The 23,221-nt window shown below is 48.9% G+C and overlaps 1 protein-coding gene across 2 annotated transcripts in view; it reads left to right on the forward strand.

Annotated features, from left to right (window-relative positions):
* The first annotated feature begins 4,503 nt into the window (after positions 1–4,503).
* RAI2 (retinoic acid induced 2) overlaps positions 4,504–23,221 on the forward strand; it is a 58,970-nt gene continuing 40,252 nt past the window's right edge. The window contains exon 1 of one of the 2 annotated variants that reach the window (XM_059386150.1): positions 4,504–4,723. The gene's annotated coding sequence lies outside the window, so the exon portion shown is untranslated. Of the gene's footprint in view, positions 4,724–5,092; positions 5,306–23,221 lie in introns of those variants that run through there. The other variant, XM_059386149.1, reaches the window with a different exon arrangement.

A 23,221-nucleotide genomic window follows, 5' to 3' on the forward strand; every position in this document is an offset into this window, starting at 1 on the left:
GCTCTCCCAAAATGCATGACCTTGTCGAGGCCTTTCACCTCCGGAGCTTCGTACAGCAAGAGAAACCTTGTCAGTCACGTTGGAGAGACTGGCCATGCGGGCATCGGGACAAACCCGGTGGGCCATCCCGGCACGGGAGGGGGTGGCAGGAGCACGCCGTCACCTGGGGGCGTGGCTCCCCGTGAAGTTGCGGCCCGCGTCCGTCTGTCCGTGACCTGCGCGCTGGCCCGGTCCCGTGGGTGTGTCTGTGAGGGAGGTCATCGCTCCCAACAGCCCGTGGGTTGCCGCTGAGAAAGCCCCCCGCGGCTCTTCTTCCGAGGGATGGCGGAGAGGGACCCTTGCTGTCGCCACAGTGCCCGGCATGGGGGACGCCCGGCATGGGATGTTGAGGAGCCGCGGCTCCTCGTCTCCCACTGCTCTCGGGGAGCGTCTCCGCAGGTACCTGCTGCGAGTGCTTGGGATAATAGTCTGATTGTCAGCGCTCATCGACACCCCAGGGCCACTTTGACGAGCTTCCCTTTCTTACCGAGAGATCAATCTGGTTCGTTTGTGAATAAATTTTTAAAAAAGGAAAGGCAAGTCTGGCACCTGGAAAGACGAGAGGAAAGAGAGGAGGACTTGGCTTATGTAAAGGGTGTGTGTGTGTGTGTGTGTGCGCGCGCGCGCGCACACGCGTGTGCATGTGTGTTTCTCTACCGAACGTCATTTTCCCCGTCAGAAGGCTGGGGTGCGTGGGGTCATCTCTGAGCCGGCCTATTCTTGGTCCTTTATGGGCCAGTATTTCAGACACACTCGTGTGATTGCTGCCAGTATTTTCCCATCCAGCAAAATAATTTAGCTCTCCAAAACCAAATTGGAGTCTATTTTCCACTTAATCAAAATCCACTGCCTATTATTTCATGCCGCGTGACTTCAGATTTCTCTCCCGGCTTTAGTTTTTGTTTCCGGTCTTTTTTTCCGCGGATAAACATGCTCTTACTTCGTTTCATGCGACCTGGCTTCTCGCTTCGCAGGTCCTGGGCTCTCCACTCATTTGGACAAACGCTGGTAGCCTCCGGTGACACACGGCCCCCAGCCCAGTCCATCCACCTGTTCCTCCACATGGAAAAGGAGGTTGTAAGACTTGCAGTAGGTAAGGGGTACTGAAGCTCCTTCAGACTAAGAGCCCCAAGCACGAACGTGAGGGGAGAGAATCCTGACCAGCTGTCGCTTCCTGAGGGCCTCCTCCCTTCACTTCCAGATCAACTTTCCGCTCTTGCATCCTTGCCTCAGGATTCTGCTTCTGGGGGACAGAGAGCACTCATCATCTCCAGTCCCAAATCTGCTTCTCTTCCCAGGATGTCGTTCTCAGTGCTTACCGCACCCCCACCCCATCACCCAGTCCAGAAAGCCAGGTACCAGTTACCCTAACTCCTCCCGTGCCCTCCGTCATTGAGTCCTGTCAATCCTGAGTACAACTGGCCTCAAGGTCCTGCCCTTCATCTCCGCTGGTCCTAGCAGGATTCAAGCCCTGATCATTGCCACAGGCCCTGTCACCTGTTCTCCCTGCTGCCAACGTCACTCCCTCCGGTCAGCCCTTCACACCTACCAACAGAGGGAGCATTCCTCCACCCAAATCTTTCTCAGTCATCCCTTGCTTAAAGCCTTCCTTGAGTGCAAGAAACTCCTTTACATGACAGACGACAGAGGAGGGCTGTCAGCTGCCCTCCAGCCCCCCCCCCCCAATTATTCTCAGGGCCTCCACCGCAGTCTCACAGAATATTTGCAGCCTCCAGAATGTGCTTTGCATCTGAGCTTTTGTGCCTGCGGTTCCTTTCATTTGTAATGTCTTTCCCTTACTTTGAAAAGCTCCCATTTATTTCTGAGTGCTCAGCTCTTATCGCCATGTCTGTGCAGTCTCCTCTGTTTGCTCTGCCCCATACCACTCTCTGCCCTTTCCCAACACAAGGCTAGCCCCCCCCCCCCTTTGGGGCTCACCTAGTCGATGTGATAAAACCCCGTGCACTACATAGTATCACACTGTATTGTTAGCAGTTCGTTTATTGGCCTCTGAGCTCCTTGGAGTCAGCAACCATATGTTAACCCTTTCTCTAACTATAGCCCTTAGCTTAGTGACTGGCATACAGCAGGTGCTTAATAGATGTTTAATGGATAAATAAATGAATCATCCTTCTGACATGTATGTAAAAACTAGATTATGAGGAGATGCTATGTTAGAAAAGCAAGGTATAGAGCAAAGATTCAGATCTGAGATGGGAAGTTTCTTGAGTCCTTACTTAAAATCACCAAATTTTAAAATCAGACATCTAGAAAATCATCCTGAACAGACCTGGAAGATTTTTGGGGGGTTCTTTCCCGCTATTTGGGCATACTGTTTCTTCCCTCCACTTTCTTGGGCATCCCTTTAACTATATGAATACGATTCTTCCATAGTAAGGTCTTATTTCTGTCCCCAGATATCTCCTCCCCTATCCAAACCTGCTCTATAATTATGGACTTCTTCGTTTTCCTTCTCTCTGCAACGGCAGTCACGATGAAAATACAGAAGGGTGACACTGTACACTTCTGTGGAACCATAATGCCTGTTTATTATGCATTAATCTGAATCAATATAGTCTCTCCTGAAAACACAAGCCCCTCAAAGAGCAGCAAATATGAATCAGTACTGCCAGCAAGGATCAAACATTAACTCAGGGTTGTGATGAGGCCAACAAAAGAAATAGGCTAGTAATTGCCTTCCAGGGTATCAATCCCTACCTTATACACACATACCCCCTCGGCACACACAAAACCTTTATGGATCTTTCATCCATGAACTTGCCCAATTATAATTGCCCAGCTGTGTCTTTAGTTGTATTCAGGCTTAGTCCTGGCAACACAGACCTCATATACCTGATCCAAGGATTCAAACATTTGTGAGATCTCTAGAGGAAGTCTTTGGCTACTGGAATGGTTGAAGACACATTCACAGACAAATACTTCCACAGGTATCATTAATGACTCGAAGCTGATTTAAGACCCCAAGAGCCTGACCGAAACAAGTAGGAACTGGTACTTTCTGTTGATATTCCTTATTATCAATTCTTAAAGTTACACTGTGTGTCTTTCCGCCTCTATGTCAACTGAGTACTTCTTAATTTAACTGGTTTTTTTTTTTTCCCGCAAAAGAGGAAATTCAGAATCAAGGAATGGTACCACCAGAGCTTACTTCTTTCTTACAAGCAGTGGGCACTGTGCATGTAGCTCACAATACTTTTCAGAGGCCACAGAAATGTTTTCATGTCATTTAAAATCAAAAGAAAAATTGATCTTCTAGGTTGAAGGAAATGTACTAACACATAACATTAATACATTTGTCTTTACACCAATACAACTATAAAATATCACTTTTAGGTATTTTTTTTTAATGGAGAGGGGAAATCACAAAGGCAGAATTGTCCACAAAAGTCATAATGTGGCCCCGATTTCTACCACATTATGCTTGTAACACAACAGGGTTTGACCAGAACCTCTCAAATACAAGTTCAGGTTCCCATACTAATTATAAACTTGCCAGGCTGCTCTCTAGGTCTTTCACATTCTGTGTGGCCACCCCAAATTCTACAAGAGGGAAGTCATGGTTACTAGTCACGCTGTTGAGATGGAGGACTGAACATGCAAAGCATAGCTGGATCCAGACTGTTCTCTGCTCTGATTAAAGTAACATCAGCTCTGCCATTCTTTCTCCACTACCTTCGTCCTGCTTTGATTTCCAGGAAAAAAAAAAAAAAATCTTTACCCCTGTAAGGATTAATTCAACCAGTGCAGTTGCTTCCTTCGCTCTCTTAAAACATTTATAGAATTTAGGTTATTTTATTTTTAAATGACCAATAGTACTACTAATACTTACTACTTATTTACTAATTAGCAATCATATTCAGTCACCGCTGTAACCCCAGGTCTTAGCCCTGGTGTCTGGCAAAACACCAAGTGCTTAAGAAATGTTAGATTAAGAAACAAATCACCTCTCAGGCAAGTTTGTGGAAATTAGATTCTGTCCGTGGGGCTAATTTTGCCTTTAATAATATTACACCTTGAGAGAAGGATCTTCTACCTGTATCACATTGGCATTTTAGGAGGTAATCGCTGGGCCCTCCCCACCTCTCCTGCCTCCATCAGCCAGCCACTTCCTTCCTCCGGGGCTCTGTTCTCGCTCTTCTTCATCCTGGGGTCTGGAATGGTCCCCAGCCCGCCACTTGGCAGCGGGATCCCCGCTCCGCGGGCCCTCCCCAATGTCCATCTCCCCCCTCCCCTGGCCCGAGCCTTGGGCGCCCCTTCCTCCTAACACCCTGCGCCGCCCACAGCCACGCCCTCCCCGTGGGCGAGATCACCTGTCCCTCCTCCGCCGCCGCCTCCTCGGGTACCCTCTCGCCCCCCTCCCGCTCCCCCTCCTCCGCCACCTCCCCCAAGCCCTCCCCTTCCCCGCCTCCTCCCACCCCTTGGTGTATATAGTAAAGGCCGGGCGCCGCACGCAGACACACACTCGCCCGGACACAGGCGCACACACACTCACGCACAACCGGCAGCGGCGGCGGCGGCGGCGACAGCGGCTCGGTGACAGCGGCGACGGCGGCTCCCACCGCTGCGCACCCCCTTCAGGCGGCGGGCGGCGACGCCAGACCGGAGAGTTCCAGCACCCGCGACCACCCCTTGGCTTCCTGGAGGCGGCGGCCGCAATTGCAAGGTAGCCACCGCGGTGGCCCGGTGCGGGCCGGGGTCCCCTTCCCCCGCCCTCCCCGTGCGGACCTGCCACCGGGACGCAGGGGGCGCGCCGGGCTGGGCGCGCCTGGCGGGGCCCGGCGCCCGGGGAGGGGCCTGCTCCCGTGGGCAGGACGGCGCCCAGAGGCCGGGGCCAGCTGGGAGGGCCGGGCGGGGGCGGGGACGCGGCCCGAGGCCGCCACCCGTGCGGCGTCCCCGGGCCCCGCTCCTGCTCCCGGCGCCGCGCACTGGCTGGCGGGTCCGGAGAGGCGGCGCCGGCCGGCGGGGCGGGGGCCCCGAAGTGGGTTTCGGGCCGCCACCAGCGCTGGCACCCGGCACAGAGGGCGGCGCGCGGCGGACTCCGCGCCCGGGCACCGCACCGGGCCGCCGCCGGCTTTGCCGCTCTGCCCCGGCCCGGAAAACCCGGCGCCTTCCAGGCCCTTCGAAAGATGGATTCTGTTGACGTATCTGGCGGCCCTGGCGAGCCGGGTGGAAAGTTGGGTTTTGCCAGATCGCGCTGGGCTTGTCTTTGTGACGCTCGGCCAGCCCCGCATCCCCCCGAAGCCCGGTGAGTGTGCGTCGGCGTCCCGGGAGCCTTCGTGCCCCCCAATGCCCAGACCCGGGGTGGCCGCACCAGCTCGGGCTTTCTGCCATGTTAGGCATCGAGCAGCGTTCTCGCAGCGTTTTTGCGTGCGTTTCAGCGGTGCCTTTTGCTGCGGAGGGAGTTACCGCTTCCCTCGGCGTTGGCTTTTTCGGGGTTGGGGTTGTGCTCTGTGTGTTTGCTTGTTTGCCGTTTAAAGCCCGACTATTGTTCAGGATAAGCTCCGCCTGGGTGGGGAAATGGCATCCCACCACAGTTGCCGGCGAGGGGTAGAAATGTTGCCAAACAGCTGCTGCTTTGTGTTTCCCTATCAGAAGTCCCTGGAGTAGGTTTGGGGCACGACGGATGGATGGAGAGAGGGATGGGGCACGGAAGAAGAAGGTGGCTTTGGAGGAGCGAATTGTCACCCACCCCATGGCATGCAGTCAGCCTCCCTTTTTGCCTGCCAAACTTTTATGAATATTCCTTTTGTGGCAGGGGAAAGCTTAATGAATTCAGCCCAGTTTTCCAGGGAAAAGCAACCCGGCTTTAACAATGGTTTGAGAACTTAATCAATGAGAAAGGCAGGGAGAGGAGGAGGAGGCGCTGACACCATATGGGGGGGGGGGGGACGGGTGTGTGCTGCTGCTTGCAGTCAGGTAGGGGAGAGGTGGGCAGGGCGGAGCGCAGCTCCTGGGTGGCCGGGTTCCGGGAACTGTCGGTAGCTCTTACCTGTGCCCGCTGGAGCCACCCCCTGTCGTGCCCGCATCTCACGGTCTGCCCAGAACCTCCGCGGAGGGGCTTGAGGGGCGCCCTGCCGCCAGCCCCCCTCATCTGGCGTTTTTAAGGACGTGTAAATATTTTGCTGAGGATAAGTGACATCAACAGAATGATATTCCGCAGAGCCCGGGTGTGCAGCGATGATAAATAGATACGGCCAAACAAAGTTTTGATAACCGCGGATTCTCATGGCTCGCTCTGTTTCATTTGGGTCTTTGTTTTTGTTGGTTTAGCATTATCTCTCATCCTCTGGTGTGACCCCTTTATTTAGCTGATTTTGGAAGCTTCTCTTTAGAACAGAGAGAAAAGCAGCCAGCAGGGAGAAAACAATTCTTAGCCTTGCATGCAAGGTTTGCTTTGCTTCTCGCAGGTCCTTCCCAGCGTGGGCTAAATGCCTCTCTTCCTCCTTTTGAGTCTTCAGAATCGTTTGTTGATTGACCAAGAGACTTGGGATAACTTTGCAAGTGTATTGTGATGTGCTTTTGGTACAGCGGAGGGGTGGCAGTGTGGGAGGGGGCTCTGGGGAGGCTAGCGGGTGGGAGCCACTCACCAGGGCAGCATTGTGGCCCCTGCCCCACTGTTTTGTCATTTGCCTTTTCTTCTCAAAGAGGAGCAGGGGGAGCTGTGCCACTTTCAGAAGTCGGGGGTAGGCTGGAACGCACAAAACACACAGCTGGTGCCATCTCAATTTCCCTGCCCCTTAGAAGCCCTAAGAGGCCACCTACCCACCCCGAATCCACACCCCGCCCCCCCTTAAATATCCTACAAATGGCCACTTGTGTCTCATCCTGACTGATGCCTACTAGAGGCATTCCAAGGCAGCCCGGGCACGGTGAGCCACGTCAGACTGGAGCTTGGCACCAGCCCATGCAACATGGGGGTGGTCCTTTATCAAGCAAAGAAGCACCAGACGTCCTGCTGTTGAGGTTTGGCCCCAGAAAACCTGCCCATCTCAGGAAAAAAAAAATGAGAAAACAGAGTTCCAGGTGATGCCAGTCACCAGTATAACAACTTGGTCAGTGGGCATTTGGGCAAAAACTCGAAAATAAATAAAAAGTCTTGTAGCCAGAAAACAGCCTCTGAGACAGGGCGTCTGGAAAGCAAGAAAGAAAAAGAAAATGCAAGAGGTGTGTGATGAGGTGACAGAGCTGACAGAGCCCTAGCTGCAGCCCCCCGAAAGCTAGATGGGACTGGCCTCCCCAACTCCATCTGATCCTGAATGGAGGTTATTCTGGATGTGGCCATCTCCACACACAGCATGCTCTGAATGTATAATAAGAAAAGAGCCAGTGTCTGTTCTCTGGCTCCTTCCCTAACCTTAGATCTGGGGGGCGGAGGGTAGTGCAGGGGAAAGGAATTAACATTTGTCGCTGTCCTCTGTCTGCCAAACGCTTCACATGTGGGAAACCATGATGTGATGGAGGCATGATTTTCCAGATAAGGAATCTGAGGCTCAGAGAACTTTCCAGTCGTGTGTCTGAGTCCCGACTTTGGTGGTTATGAATTAAAGGAGCAGCACATCCCTCTAACCCCTCTTCCAAGTCTCTTATTTATTTCTCCCAAAGGCCAGAGTCCTCAGCCCCTCCATGTTCAAAAACTGTGGATCCCAGCTTGGGGGCAGGGAGCCTACCAGTGGGGCAACCCAGTCAGCCAGGGTACATGCTCACATGCCAAGTGCATAGACCCCAGATAGTCCCAGACTATTTCAGATGGAAAGACTGTGTCTTGTCATCTTGGAATTTCCAATGCCCAACTGTTGCTTAATAAACAGGAGTTGAGTGACTAAGTGATGGAACTGATGGAGCAAATGGTGGGGGGGGGGGGGAGGCAGCTGTAAGTCATCATCAAGGGAGACTCAGCAGGGAGAAATCCAGAGATGTTTTTTCTTTGCTTGGGGATTTGGAGTTCCTGGTGTCGTGCTCCATTTCTAGCTTGTGGTAGGTCCAAGTCAACAAGTTTATGTGGTATGGGCAAGAGCATTCCCTTTTTTACAGGTGAGGAAACTGAGCTTAGACAGATTAAATAATTAGCTCTCCATGGAAGGACCGAAGGATGGGTAAAGTATTTCTGACTCTAAACTGTCTCGAATAAATAAATTCTCAATAAAAATGAGATGAGATCTTACCACGCACATGCATCATGTACACAAGTCCCTTAGTCCCTTTCCAACAAGATGGTAGCCTTTAACCCGCTAGAAATTCTGGAGCCACTGGGAGAACCAGGTTTGGAATCCATATGTGATTCTGCTGCCTCCCTGATCAGGGGACCTCTGAGAATGAGGCTCTCAAGGCTCATGGAGGGCAGAAGTTGGCTAATTATCCTCTCCCCTGTACAAAAGCCTGCATGGGATTCTGAATTAAGCTTGATTTGGGGTTCAGGGTGCCATCCTTGCAATAGAGTTGGCAGCTCTTGTCTTTGGAGATAAGATTACCACTTCTTCCTCTCACCTGTTCATCTGCCTGGATGCCCATCATCTTATTCTTTCTAGACCCAAAGCATCTCCTTTGTGGCTCCACCTTTTTTCATGAGCCTCTTGAACACAGCCTCTCCTGTGTTCTGATGGCAACTGGCGAGGAGGTGATTTTGGTGGTCGCATTTGTACTTCTGGATTTTGCACATGACCCTCCTTCCCTCTCCAACCAAGAACACACACACAAACACACATACATGGGCAAACACAGGCGCACATAATTTGATCATGTTTCTTTATCTGCTTCACCAAATTAGATTGCAAACCCAGAATTGTTATTGAAAGAACATACGTGACTTTGGCGATCTTCTGCCCCAGCCCCTGCCTGAAGCAGATCAGAAGAGCTAAGATGGGGGCGGCTCAACCCAGAGATGCTTTGACCAATTATTATACTTGCTGGCTTTCCCACTGCTGTGGGGCATCCCCCCCCCCCCACAATGTAGGCATGGGCCCTGGGATTCTCATAAAAGCCCATTTTAATCTTCCCTTAATAGTAGGTCTGGGCTTCTAGAATATCCCAATCCTTGCCATTCCCATTTCTGCTTTAATTCTTAGCTCCAGGAACTTGATGGCTCACCCTGCTCTCACCTGTCACTCTTTCTTCCCACAGCTTTTTGGTCTTGTACTACACTGTCTAATAGAACCTTTTACGATGATGGAAATGTTCCATTATCTGCACCATCTCCTACAGTAGCCGCAAGTCACATGTGGCTATTCGTAGTCGGAAGGTGGCTTAGTCCAGAGTAGGAAGCGCCAGCGGGATAACGTATGCACGTGATCTCTAGGACTCAGTACAAAAAGAAAAGAATGCAAAATAGCTCATTAATAATTTTTATATTAATTACGTGGTGCAATGATAATATTTTGACTATATTGGTCAAATAAGTTACAGTATTAAAATGAATGTCACCTGTTTCTTTTTCTCTTTTTCATGTGCCTACCAGAAAAGTGACAACATATTATTTCTGTTAGGCAGTGTTTCTCTAGAGCCAACTAGAGAAACCAGCCTGTGCCTTCAGCCTCATGGTACTTTAGGGGACATGAAGACCCTCTGTCTCCATGGCAGATGGGAGGCACGGGCTGGCAGCCTGGTCTCGGGCAACTTTGATTTTCGGTAGCTAAGGTGTTATTTGGAGGGGAGTTGCCTCATCAAGGCTCTCCATTAACATGTTTGGTCGGTCAGGTTCCCCCGAGGAGTGTGGGCTCCTGAAACTTCGGGGAGCTCAGACAGCAAGGCAGGGCTGGGAACGGGCAGGGCTGGCTTGAGTGAAGTGACCCCTTTCCTCTCCTCTCTGCCATCTCACCCCCCCCCCCAGGCTGGTATCTTTATCTAGTGGAGAGCTGTCTCTTGCCTGAGCAGCTGATTTCCTGAACACCTTGTCTAGGAGTATCCTTCCTGGGGATTTGTGCTTGGAGAAGAGTGTCCCAAGTAGGCACCCTAATGGTGAGAGTGGGTTATTTGGGGCTGGAGCCAATCTTATAGAAAGGAAAGGGGAAAAGAGGATGCACATAGTGATTTCCTGACAGCTTGATGAAAACAAGAGCAAGGAGATACATACAGTTTCTCTGATAGAGACAGAATAAATGCAAGGAAGCCCAGTTTCACACACCACGGTGGTGCAGATGAGGAAATCGGACAAAGGGACGGTTGCTGGGGAAGGGGGGAGGCTCCCAGCCAGCGCTGTGGTCTTCCTGGGCCCTTCCCTGGGAGATGGGCACGGCCCAAGTAGATGGAAAAGGCTGGACTAATGAACTTGGGGCTGTGGTGATTTATAGGTCAGGCCCTGTGGCTCTGGCCCCTGAGGGGGCTGCCCCCATAGGGGACCCTTGGCTGACCTCCTTGAGCTCCTCGGAAGGAGCTGGTTTTGTTTCCCATGGCAGACGCAGACTGTTTACTGGAGCACAGGAAGAATCCGACATTCTGGCGAAAAATAATTCATTAACAGCCAGGGTATTACCAGTTCCCTGGAAAAGCTCCTCCAGCTGCACTGCAGCAACTGCTCTTTTTCAGCAGCAGATTCGGGCCTTGCTGGCAGCCAAGACTGGGTGCATTGGGGGCGTTTTTGTCGTTGTTGTTATTTTTACTTTTGTGCGAATGGCTACTTTGGCCGTATAATTCAGAGAAAGGAATGGTGGCCTGGTAGGGTCATGATGTATAACTGTAAGCCATTGTTTCCTTCCTACTTGAAGCCTGGAAGCTCTAGGCCAACTCTAGGAACCTGCATTTCTCCTGAAGAAAGCCCACCCCCATGTTAGGGGCACCGTAGAGCCACACAGAATATTCTAGAACTGAAGGAAGTTAAGAGAATCTCAACACCTGCACTTAAGACGCTCTGGAAACAATTGGCTGAAGGACGCCCCCCCCCCCCCCCCACTCCGTCCCAACTTCACGCTCCCACATACACAGAAACATCAGGCAGAAAGTCCTGTCTTGGCTGTGTGGGATTCTTCGCTTACTATTAATTGACACAGTGGGGCCAAAGTATATGATTCATCATCCCAGTTTTGAGGGCATTTGGAAAGCCAGGCAGGCATAACCAAGAGAATGGGCTGCAAGTTTTGCTCACTAAGAATGATTGAATCTACAATAAATAAAATGGAATGATTCAGGAAGCTTTTTATGCTCTGGAAAAATCTGCTTTAAAAAAAAAAAGGTTTTTGTCTGCTTGTTTGTTTTCTATGCCTCATGTTCAGAAATGTGTACCCAGTTAGCAAGAAATGGAAAAGAATGGCATTTCCTTGTTTTCGTTTTTTTAAAAAGCTCTAATTGCAGGTTAAGTAAAATACGATGTATTGATTTTGGTTTTGTATGGAACATAACTAGAGAATCATTTTATTTTATGGGATATTAATTTCCATCCATTTAGACTGATGAAATATGCATTTAAAATGCACCCTATCTACCCCTGCCATCACTGCAGTATTTCTTTCTTTCTTTTAGGGGGAGAGAGAAAGGGGGGGGAAGAAAATGTGAGTGAGCATGTAAGCAGTGGGCAAGGGAGAGAGAGAATCTTAAGCAGGTTGCATACCCAGCACAGAGCCCAACGTGGGGCTCGATCTCACAACCCTGAGATCATGACCTGAGCCAAAATCAAGACTCAGGTACATGGGAGTGCCTGGGTAGGTCAGTCGGTTGAGCATCTGACTCTTGGTTTAGGCTCAGGTCATGATCCCATGGATTGTGGGGTTGAGCCCTGTGTTGGACTTCCGACTTCCTGTTCAACAGTGGGGGAGGGGGGTGGAGTCAGCTTGAAGATTCTCTTCCTCTACCCCTCCCCCATAGTCCCTCTCTCTCAAAAAGATAAGTATTTTTAAAAACCGAGTCAGGCACTTAACCAGCTGAGCCAGCCAGGCACCCCTCTCACAGTATTTCTTTAATGTTCCTAGGTCCAGACTGAGAACCTATGGCACTTGTTTGGAAAGGAATAAACATGTCCTTAGCTAACGTATATGTAAACCAACCTTAAATGTCAAGGGAAATGACATCTTCTCCCTTTGAGGACTGCCAAATAGATGAATATTAAAGGCTGAGCATTTTGGTTTTATCTAGCACATAGTTTCTCCACCTTGGCCCTGTTGACATTTTAGGCCAGATTTTTCCTTGTTGGGGTCAGTGGGTCTGTGCGCTGTAGGATATCAGCAGCCCGTCTGGCCTCTACCCACTGGATGCCAGTAGCACTGTTCCTGGCCACCGCAGTTGTGACAATCCACAATATCTCCTGAATTCGTCAAATGTCCTCTCTGAGGCAAAATCGCCCCTGGTTGAGAAACACTGGTGTAGACCAAGGTTTAATAAGTAATTTGTGGGTTTTGGTGAATTGATTTTGAAATAGTAAAGGACACAGTTTATCCCCCAGACTTTTATATATACTGTTCATGGGGGCAAAGAATGAACACCTGGAGGTGTGTCATTTGCCTGATTTCACTCTAAGGTTGGTGGATGAGTCTGTAAGATTGTATAAGCAGAGAGATTTTTTTTTTTAAGGCAGGCAACTAAATAAGGTGTAGGTAAGTAGGGGTACTGTAATAATAAGGGCTTTTCTGGTTTTTCATAGAGCAGGTTTATTCCTCCCTAATTTCTTTTTCATGCGCACCTGATTCCAGGCATGCCTTCAAAGCCAGCAGGCATCTTCGTCCACCCTACCCCCTCTCCACTGTCACTTCTCCTGTAGCATCTTAAGCCTGAACCAATTAATTTAGCCCGTTAGTGTACTTGGGAGAGCTCTGTGCGTAACCCTGTAATAGACTCATTTCGGATCGTGGCAGCCCTTTACCCGCCACTAATGTCTATGTTTTCCAGGGCTGTTGAGGGAGAATGTCAGTGGTGGGCAGATGGGGTATTTTTCAAGATGCCGGGGCATTCAGATCTCGGTGGTCCTTCTCAGCCTCCCCAGTTCCCTGTAGGCAGATAGACCTGGTAGTGCCTGTGGTCAACAGCAGCAGGGGGACGGCTGCCGCTGGGACAAGCCTTTAGCCTTCCTCTTTCGGAGGGTCCCTTGAAAGGCTAGAGAGAAGGGTTAAGCATTCTCAGGGGAGGCATCCTGGGGCTAAAACATGGAACTGGGATGCGCGCTGTCCCAGAGGGAGAACAGAGAGGTGGGTCACACGTTACCCAGGCAAGCATCCTGAGGTCAGTGTGTCCTGCCGGTCTTTGGAGTGCAATGGGCCATGGGCGGCGCTCAGTGCCGACCTCAGTGCGGGCAGGGTCATGGTGCGGCCATCGAGGCCGACTGACCTTTCCCAAGGAGTGTCTGAAGGCATCCCGAGGGTCAGGCTCCGCCAGTGAGGAGAGGTGGAAAAGCTGAGGACATCGGGGTGGGCCAAGCCAGCAGCACACCCTGCATGGGTGAGTTCTAGCCTCCCCTGGAGAGCAGGTCGATCCTTCCTTGTCGTCCTGAAGGAAGAGGCAGTGAGCTTGGCAGACATCCACGGCGTGCCAAGTCCAGGCAGATAAATAATTGACTCGTAGCCCAGGACACTTGGTCATTCTGAGTAGGCAGCCAGGATTTGGGTGATGGTTGCAAGACTGGGAGAGGAAGCAGGATCATAAATCTGGGCTTTGGAGGCCAGTTTCGTGGCGTAGAGGCCACCGGGGCCACCGCTGTGTGCCGCAGAAGCAAACAGACAGGTCCAAGTGGTGTGTGGTTCCTCAAACTAATGGCAGTGGCAGTGGCTGTGAAACACATTTAGACCCTTGTCATAAAAATGCAAACAGTCCTCCTGCTATAGGGAAAAGCTAAATAAACTCCATCGCAGCTGTATTAAGTAGAAACAGATTTGAAAATCGGGTGTTTTTTTTCCTGAGACACTTATTTATAGCAGGTTGGGCAAAGGCTGCCACTATCTTTCGCGACTCCGGAAGAGTGTTTTCCAGATGGTCCTTGCTGTTTTTCTCTTTATTAAGCTTAGCTGAACACGGCCTCACTTGGAAAGGTTCATCGAAACTGGTGTTCTTTTTTTCAGATTACAATGGCCATTGATTGGCCAACAAATCAATGGATGGGAATGGATTGAGCCCGTGCTGATGAATTTCCTTTTACATTTTAGAAATCAGAAAAATATCAAGGAAAGCACAGAATAGGGTGCTCATTCTTTGGCTGTATACATCAGCACTACGGAAATCATCTGGGGCTACATTTTCTATTAATTTACATTTGCTTTTCTTTTTTTTTTTTCTAAATTAATGCCCTTCTTTTTGCTAAACCTCTCCAACATCACTGTTTCCTTTCCAACATCTAAACAATGTCCAGATATATTTCAGATTGAGCAATTAGCTCTGGCTGCAGTTTCCTTTTAAGAAAAAAAAATCACTAACCCGCTAGACTAAATATGAAATTATTGAACGTGAAAATCTCAATCCGAGACCATTTGTTCTAGGATCCTTTGTGGTTTATCACTTGCATTTTAAGAGGGCAAGAAAAGGCTGATTCTGCCCTGCCTTTCCATGCTGGACACACCCACACCAAGAAACCTCAAGCTTTGTTTTTGCTCTTAGAAGCCGGGCAGCTGGATCTGGGGTCATGAAGTCTGATTCTTATAGCCCAAACCACGCAGGGAACCATTTCGGAATGTCACATAAACCATTGGTCCCCACAGACCAGGCATGTGACAGAATTTCTGCCCATTCACAGTGTAATGAAAGAAAAGTGAAAATGTGGTGAGTTTCCTTCTTAAAGCCAAAACTTGTCCATTTCACAGAACTGCCCTTTATTCTAAAATGGCCTTCCTACTTGTCTTGGTGTTTACGGCTCTTTTATGAATGATCAAGACTGTCCCTGACATTTGCAGTTTAACATCTTTTTTGACAAAGTCGGAAGTTGTCCAGCTCATGTTGGAGCCTCCATTCTTTCCAACGTTGCTCATCCAGGAGACCTAACTGCATTATGATGGGAAGCCTTTGTTAGGATTCTGAAGCCAGAAAAACCAACCGGAGCAAGAGTCTTGCTCTGAGTTCCCTTACTCGATTCTTCTGACGCATCAGCCACAGGCCGCTGGCTCTGTCCGCAGCCCGTGGGAAGCACGGAGTCGCATCTCCAGAGGAGTTTGAAAGGGGAAACTGGCTTCTTGGATGTGGCTTCTGAGCATGCATCCTGAACTCTGGGAGCCTGGCCTTTTATCCCTGATGGTGTTTTCAACTCTGTGGCCGGCTCTTACAGGTTCTACCCACCTTCCTCCCTCTCCTCAGCCCTGCCCACTGCTGCGTGAGCCAGCAAGCCTCAGCAGGGCTCCCCTAGGCATGGCCCCGGTGTCCTTACTGGTCGGCTCTACTCCTGTCCTTTCTCCCCCAGCCGCTGTTCCTCTCCGTAGGCATCTCTCTAGCCTTGTCACCCCAGCTCCAGAACATTCCGTGACTCCCTGTTTCTTTAGTTAAAAGAAAACTCCACATATGAAGCCCTCTTCCCATGTTCCCAGTCCATTCTCGCCCTCACGACTGGCCTTCAGTAGGATAATGCCTCTGAGGTGTACAATTATCTGGGGGTTCGTTTGTTTTCTTATCTGGAGGAGATCTGCAAGAAGGTTACAAGATCTCTTGGGCGTCTTTCTAGATGAAGAACACTGAAGCCCTGAGTCTGCCGTAATGGACCATCACAGAGATTATGACATTTGTGTTTGGAGGCAGGGGAGGAAGGAAGGAAGGAAGAGAGAGAGAGAGAGAGAGAGAGAAAGCAAGCCCCCAGAAAATGAGGCTCTCTGGCTTCAAGAACTTTAGCCTTACCACAAGTCTCTTAAGTACTGCTTCTGGATGGGGAGGCCACCTTTCTAGCCGGCCGACAAATGGGTATTGCTTCAGGACGTGCTGCTGAAAATAGAGCCGCTCTCACAGGCGCTGAAACTTGGAGTCGAAACACAGCAGAAGGAGTCTGTCCTAGCCAATGCAGACTGTCCATTCCATTAGCAAATATCTCCAGGGGTTGCTCATAAAATCATAATAGCAACAATATGACCTATCATTTCTCAAGCTTCTACTATAGCCTGGACAATTGTCCAGGTGATTTACATTTTATTATTTTATTTCCAGCTTTGTAACCCCCTTAATGAGATAGGTGGGTATTATTTCTCAAAAGAGGAATCAGGGCTCCGAGAGGGTGGTAGCTTATACAAGGTCACACAGCTCGTAGAAAGTGGATCTGGGATTCTATACCACCTGATTCAGTAGAACTTCCATTCTACACTAGAAATACACTCTAGGCTAGGACGCTGGCTGTCCAATATGGTAACCGCTAGCTGGAAGTTGCTGTTGAGCACTAGAAATGTGACTAGTATGGCTGAGACCTGACTTTAAAATTTTATTTTTAATTAATTTTCTTTTTAATTTTTTTCCTTCAGCATTTCAAGTGTATAGTTCTCTAGTATTAAGGACATTCACACTGTTGCGTAACTCTCGCTAGCGTCTACCACCCGAAATCTTTTCATCTTGCAAATGGAATCCTGTGCCCGTTACACACGAACTCCCCGGGTCCCCTCCCCCAGGTCCCCGGCAACCACATCTATGTTCTTTTTTTTTCTTTTTAAAAAACATCTCCTTTCCCCCCACACCTGAGCCTCTGGTAACCACCATTCTACTCTGTTACTATGAGTTTGGCTTTTTTTTTTTTTTTTAAATTCCACATTTAAGTGAGATTGTAGATATTTATCTTTCTTTTCAAAAAAAAATTCAAAATGTAAATTGCCACCTGGGGCTAGCAGCTACTGTCTTGGACAGTGCAGCTCCGGACAATGCCCATCTCACGGTGCCTTTCTGTCCTGCTCCCAGCTTTCTTATAACGTACTCCCAGTCGAGCACAGCCCCTCCCTTTCTCAGAGGCCTGCGGGGATCAGTGGTTCTCAACCTTTGGTGTGCATTCAGATCAGCTGGAGTGCTTGTTAAAATACAGATTCCTGGGACCAAGCCTGGGAGCAGGTCGGGAGTGAGGCCCAAGAATTTGCATTTCTAACAATTTCCCTGGTGCTGCTGGTGCCAGGGTCTTTGGTTGAACATTATCTACCTGGGCTTAAGGACTAATTCCTGCATCTTAAAGTGGTATGGCCTGGGGTTCCGCTGTTCGCTTTTGGTGCACAGAGAGCAGCAGGGGTCGCTGGCTCAGGTCCTTTGGGAGAAGCTTTCTTCTTGCTGCTGTCCTGGAGACCTGGCCCTCTACCAGTCCCAGCTTTATTTGGGCCACAGTTAGATCTGGTCGATCCCTTGGCAATTGTTCTGGAATGCATTCATTTTAATTTGGGGCTCCTTGGGAGAGGAGATGGAAAGCCGGGGGTGGGGCGGTGTGTGTGTGAAGCAAAGGTACTATGTCTAGGAATTGTCTGAGCGCCCAGGTGATGGGCAAGTATGGACATGTAAGAGTATTTGTTGTCCAGCCTACTGTTCTCTGCAATTAAATGGTGGCAGAAACGTTAAGTAGGAAAGAAAAAAAAAAAAAAAAAGGAGGCAGGTGAAGGGACAGGTGACAGAGCCAGGTCCCCCAGCCGTGTATCTTCATCCTAATTAAAGCCTTTGTCCCTTTTAGAGGGCAAAGGCTATTTGCCGTGGGGCAGTGTTGGAGGCGAGGCAGTGTGAGTGACCAGGGGGCCTGGAGAGGTCCCTGGAAAGGGGACTGTCATGTTGGAGACCTTGACTCTTGATCTAGCTTTCAGTGGTGCTGAGAATGTTGTTCTTGTTTTTGAAAGAAAGAAAAAAAGAAAGGAAGGGAGAAAGGAAGGGAGACAGGTGTAAAGAAGTAGCTGAGGTTACTCATGAAAGTAGCTGTTAGGCTGTTTTTCTTATGAATATTTATAAAATAAAAGAGCAATATGGAATCACTTTGGGTCTAAGTGTGCACAGATCTTCTGTGTTTTCTCCCATGGAGCCTGTTCTTTCCTCTTGCCATTTTCTCTCTTTGTTTTGTTGTTGTAGTTGTTTCATTTTTGGAGAGCAGGAATCATGTGTCTTTTTTTGTGGCTTGGTCTCAAACCAGCCTTCAGTCTCTCGAGCCAGGCAGCACTTCCTAAAGTTCATTTTAATCACCATGTTTAACAACCCAGCCCTCCTTGGCTCCTGGCACTGTGCTCTACAGCTCTTAGATGCTGGTAGTAATCTGCTTCATACAAAAAAAGTACAAACACACACATTTCTTCCAGTTTATGTGTTTCCAAAACCAAGTCTTCAAAGGCATGAACTCAAGGCCCATTTCTGCTACTGCAGGGGTTCCGTCCCTGTTGATCGGTGGTGGAAATGTCAACTTCCTGTGCTTTGAGTACTTCCATCATGTCACTTAGCTCTGGGCCACCTACCCGGGAGAGAGCTCAGCAAGTCGGAGCACACCTGTGGGGCCCCGCCCCCTTCCCTCTCGTGTCTGTCTCCACCACTCAGCAGCGGTAAGACCTTCCTTCCTCCAGTCCACCAGACTGAGCCTCAGCTCCATTTTGGACATTTAGAACATGAAGCTCTTCATCTCCTGTTTGTATGGGATATTGCTTTCCTTCCTTGAAATCTGTTGCTTGCCTCATCTCTGTAGTGACTAGTGCCAAATGCCCTATTCTTTTTTTTTTTTTTTTAGATTTATTTATTTATTTTAGAGAGGGACCATCATGCGAGCCAGGGGTAGAGCAGAGGGAGAAGGAGAGAGAGAATCTCCAGCAGACACCGTGCTGAGCGTGGAGCCTGACTCAGGGCCCGATCCCAGGATGCTGAGATCATGACCTGAACGGAAATAAAGAGTCAGAAGCTTAACTGACTGCGCCACCCAGGCACCCCTGACCTGTTCCTTTTTATGACTCCTGTGGATGGCATGAAAGACTTCAACTTCTCCCAATCCACAATGGAGCTGAAGCACCTGGCCAAGAATTTAATATGCATGCTCTCACTTAAACCACAGAGTAATGTTTAGAAATAACTACTTTCATTTACAGTTGAGGAAAGCGAGCTTATGACGCTGAGCAGAAAAGGTAGGTGGGGTCCAGATCATAATGAGACTCGTTAGCCTTGAAAAAGAACTTGATCCTGAACAGTTTCATAGAGGCCAGTGATGTTATCTAGTCTCTGTGGTGGGTTTTTTGTCTTTCCCTCCTGCTAAGGAGGGAAAGAAGACCAAAAAGGGGGCTCTGTTGCAGTAATCCTAGAGAGCAGTGACCTTGAACTGAAGTAGCATAGTGGCAGAGGCAAGTGGTTGGATTGTAGAAGTGTTTAGGAGGCCGCCCCTGGGATTCGGTAATGGCTGGTACAGAGAATAATGATGATAACACCCTGGTTTCTGTAGTTTAGGCCCCCTGATGGGTCAGGGAACTCAGGAGAGGGGGGAGATTGAGTATGCGGACCCTCCCTCCCTTTGCAGTCCGGCGAGTGGGCAGACAATCTTGACATTGGCCCATGTAATCATCTGGAGCCCCCAATCTTGAAGGGAGTGTGTTGAAAACAGCGAATGGGCCAAAAAATGGGGGAGAAAAGGAAAACCTGACAGACATCGTCAACAGCCCGAGCACCTTCAGTTGGCAGCTTTAAATACACTTTCCAAGTGCATGTGCTTTAAATAGGCCAGAATTTGTAGGCAGTGGGGGACACGGAGTAATCCTGCCAGTTCAGGCCTTTACTGGGCTCAGCAGGAAGAGAGGGGTTTGGCGGGTGGCCTGCTCCTAGGTTGACCAACTGTCCTCATTTGCCCAGGATTTAGAGGATTCCTGAGACATGAGGCTTTCCGCTCTAAACCTTGGGCAGTCCTGGGCAAACTGGGATGCGTTGGTCATTCCACTTACCAGGGGAGCTGTCTCGGGCCAAGCAGTGAAGACTCAGTTCTTCCTGGGGACTCAGTATGGCGATGCCGCCACAGAGCAGAAAGGGGGCTTGGAAATGGAGAAGGCAAGAATGTATCCCAAGCCCTTTCAGACAGCTTATCTGGGTCCAAATGAAAGTCTTCTCTTAAAGAGCCTGGGAACTCCATTCTGCTTTCCCGGAAACTAGCCTGTGTTGCCGCCTTCTTGTAGCGCACCCCCCCACCCCCTTCCAACCCTAGGGATTCACTGGAACATTTTGGGTGAATTTCAGGTGAATGAACAAATTCTTTGGTTCTGCCAGCATTTGGGACCCGCAGGTCCTTAATCGGATGTGGGAGTATTTTAAACTGGATCCGAGGTGAGAGAACAGTTTCTTTCCTTAATACGTTCCTACATCCTTGAAGTCGCAGTTAGAAAAAGTCTTTATTTATTTTTTTGAACAGCAGCAAAACACAAAATCATTTGTAGCGGTAGACCCTTTGGATCTTCATATGCAAAGGAACCGTAGCTCTCCATTATTCATAAGTCTTTTGAAACCGAATGACAATTTTTTTGTCTTCAAAAGCTTCCCTTTCCCACCCCCCCCACCACAAGTATTTCTCTTGCAAAATAAACCTCAGTAAATAGCAGACAACATGTTGTAAAGGGAGGACAGAGGGGCACTTGGAATGGAAAGCTAATGAGATGGCCTTTTCCTGCGAAGGCCTGGCCTGGTACAAGCCTCCAGCTCCATCCAGAAACGCAGAGAGAAACAGAGGGGTGAAGTGACAACCCTCACCTCGCACCTGTGACACCCGTGACCGGGAGAGGCATCAGAAGGAGAGGGTCAGTGCAGGGAAACAAAAGAGAAAGGGAAATATAGAGGGAGATGTGAAAAAAAGTAAGGTTTAGATTCTTCTGGCCACATGGCTCAGGTAGTAAAGGAGCGAGAAGGGCGCCAAATGGCACTTGGGTTTTTGGAAAGAGCCTCCAACAGTCCGCTGTCCCCTAATGAGTCTGAGAGTGAAAACAACCTTTGTCATTTCTCTGCGCCCTTCTGTACCACTTTATAAGGAGTGGATGTTAGTTACAACGAAATCGCCTGTGGTATATTCTTAACCAAGCATAAAGGACATAGTGAGTAAAAGCTTAAATAATAGTATCAGCATTTTAAAAGGGTTTTTATTTCACATGAAATAACACACCCAGGTCACCAGCACCCTGATGGAGACGGGGGGGGGGGGGGAGGAGCACACCAGCCCCCTAGAAGCCCCTCCCCACATCCTGTCCATTACCTCTCCCCAGCAGTACCCACTGCCTTCAACAGCATAGATGAGTTGTGTCTCACACCGAATTTTTCAGTCCTAGCCTTATGGATGAATAACCCCCCTCAAAAAAATCCTTGTAATTTTTTTTATGGGGGAGAGCAGAACTTTTGTAATGGTTTCCTTTCTCCGGCTGCTGTGAATTCGGCCTGTTCAACAGGAAGTTTCTGAGCTGGGTTCCTGCTGGTGCAGGATTTGGGGCAGGCTGGTCTGTGCTGCCCAGGACGATGCCCAGGCTGTAAGCCAGGAGTCTGCCCTTGGTGTCCCCTCTGCCAAAGACAGCCACCACGCTTGCCTTATCTGGCCCATTAAAGCCGCTATCAGATCATGCAAAGACACGTGTCTATAAGCACTGAAGGCAGGACAACAAAATGGCTGAGAGTTCCCCGAACGTACTGGCCTTCTGGAAAAGGTCAGTCACGACCATTAAAACAGCATAGCCATCGAGCTTGTGTTGGTTTTTTTTTTTTTTTTTTCCCCACCTTACAAATGAGAGTGCGATTGATTAATTTCACTTCCTCTCAGGCTTCGTCGAAGCTCTCGACGTGCTTTCTCCCCCCTTTTCTTGCTGCAGGAAGCAAGCAGTACGAATGCGGGAAGAAAGCTATGGAACATACCTCGTCATGTGTCTGGAGCAGCATCAGAAAAGGACTTATTTGTTCTCCTGGGCTGTGTAGTGCCGAGTGATTGAATGCTCGCCAAGCTGTCAGTTTTATGAAACAAATTCCCTAACCCCCTTGGCCCAGAGCTTTGCTCAGCCTGAGATGGAAAAGAAATAACTTTTAATAGAAAACTCATTGCTAAAATCTAAGATAAGATTTCAGAGTTACTTCTCTCCTAAGAATGAAATGAAATATTGAAGAATGCATTTGATGAGGGATTCTTAGGGAACCTTATTTCTCAGTTCTTGCTTAACAAACTGTGTTAATAAAAATATTTAGACCTTCATGATACATAATGCATTTTTATTCCTAGTGAGCTAGCCTGTTTGTATACACAGATGTTTCCTGTGGTCCTTCTATCATTACTTCTTCTGAAACAATATTTCTAGCCGGAAACAGAATCTTACGTTAAGAACCTAAGCCCCTCATGGACCCTGTTGGTTTGACCAAGGGTATTTTTATTGCTAGATTTGGGGGAGGGGCTGGTGGGAATCTTCTTTTATTCAAAAACACAGAGAACGCTTTGAATAAAAAGATAATGCAATGAATCCACTGTATGGAGACATTATTAGAACATTCTTCCTTGGCTTCTAAATTAGACCTGGCCAGATCATCCAGGCACATTCATTACTGAAGGGCTGGTCGGCTTTTTAGTCTCCGTTCTCACTGTCAAAGCCCCATGAGTAATGCCTGCCCTTTCATACAAACCTTAGGTGTGTTCGACTGGGTTTTACAGATTTTTCCAAAGCATTGTTCTCCCAGAGCGACAGTTTCCTTTCCAGCACCAGGAACATGGTGGCAAACGCAGCTCACCAGCTCAGTTTCTCTGCCACTCTTAGGAACACATGGAAATCAATTAAAAATGAAATCCATAGGCCGGTTGTGCTAAGGAAGGAAATGAGGTTTTTACACATCAGCACTTTTCCGAAAAACAAAACAAAAAAAACCGATCTTAATTGAAAAATGGCACAATGCCCTAATGAAAAATTAAGCTTCAGGATTCAGTCCTTAATATCTCAGTGATGAGTGTGTATTTCCTCCGGTGGCTGCTGCCGTGAGTGAATTCTGAAAGAATCAGGCAGTGTGTTGAAATAAGATATCACTCGGCGTGACTGTTGGAGTGAGGCATCGCCCTGTCTGGCGGACTTGTCAGTTGCTGCCTAAATGCCAGGAGAGGAGGGTTCTGGTTCTCTGGAGTTTTCTTTCCTTTGATGTTTTGGTGAATTTTGCTTTCCTATAGCAATAAAAGTAGTACATACCTACTTGAGGAAATTTATAAATTTAGAATGGCAACAAGAAGCAAATAAATACCATTTGTAATCCTGCCACCGAGAGATCACCGCCAGCAGTGACTTTGGTCCCTATCGTTTAGGGTCTTTCTTGCCTACGCCTAACTCCTTTCTCTTCCCCAGGAGTTTGGAAGGTACTGCCCACCAGTTGGCTCCCC

Source organism: Mustela nigripes, chromosome X, assembly GCF_022355385.1.
Source record: "Mustela nigripes isolate SB6536 chromosome X, MUSNIG.SB6536, whole genome shotgun sequence".
Classification (NCBI taxonomy): domain Eukaryota; kingdom Metazoa; phylum Chordata; class Mammalia; order Carnivora; family Mustelidae; genus Mustela; species Mustela nigripes.